The following is a 1086-nucleotide window of genomic DNA, read 5'->3' on the forward strand; positions in this document are numbered from 1 at the left end:
TAATTGTCAGATACTAATTATTGCTGTGATAATTAGTCACAGCATCTGACAATTATTTATGTAACATACGAAGGTGAAGCGACATGTATGTAATATTTTATAAAAGACCAATGAATTTAATTCTCTTCGTTTCAAAACTCTTACTCTTCTTTCTTTCCTTCTATCACTATTTATCTAAATATCTCGCAGTGGCAGCGCTAAAACCCGAACTACCCAGGAGCCGTCAGCAATCATGGTCGAGATCTTTAAAAGCGGCACCATACGGAGAAGCGAGTGTCTGATTGCTTTTATGGTGCGTTTGTGGTAAAAAGAAAAGGAAAAAAAGGGTGTCTTGCTGTTCGCGCACCTGTATATCTCGTAGTATTTATAGGAAAAAAAGTGAAAAAATCGCTCGCTACGCAAGGCCTTCTTTGTGGACAATTTTGGCTTTATAGTTTTGCCTCCATGCCTGTTTCTCCATAATGAAATTATTATTAAATTATCTTTTACTGTCTTTCGTTAATTATAATTATAACAAAGAAGCGAGTGCATATATAGCATCGGTTTGTAATGTGGTGTATATGTTGTGACCGCATTTTTCTCTGGTGTCGGACTACAAGATCGGTCGTTGACCGACACTAATCCGGCTCAATGCAACGATTACATCAACTCGCATTGATAATTTATCAATTAATTGATAATTAATCAATCAAATAAATACCATTTTTAATCTATCGATTAATTGATAATTAATTAAGCAATTGAATGATAATTAATTAAGCAATTAAATGATAATCCGTCAATTAATTGATAATGAATCAATCAATTAAATACCGTTTAATCAATCAATTAAATGGTATTTAATCAATCAATTTAATAATCAAGTTGTAATCAATTATTAACGATGTTCTTTCTTGGTGGGAGCCCGCGGGGGTCTGCCGCCACCACGTGGTCCACCGCCGCCACCATTTTCGAGCGCAGCGCCACCACGTTGGCAGTGTCGGGCTCGCGAGGGTCCACCGCCACTACGTGGTCCGCCGCGCCATTTTCGATTGCAGCGCCACACGTTGGCAGTGCCGCCATTTTGGCAAAGGTTCACATTCTTTC

This window comes from Wasmannia auropunctata, unplaced genomic scaffold, assembly GCF_000956235.1.
Source record: "Wasmannia auropunctata unplaced genomic scaffold, wasmannia.A_1.0 LD335842.1, whole genome shotgun sequence".
In the NCBI taxonomy this organism is placed as follows: Eukaryota; Metazoa; Arthropoda; class Insecta; order Hymenoptera; family Formicidae; genus Wasmannia; species Wasmannia auropunctata.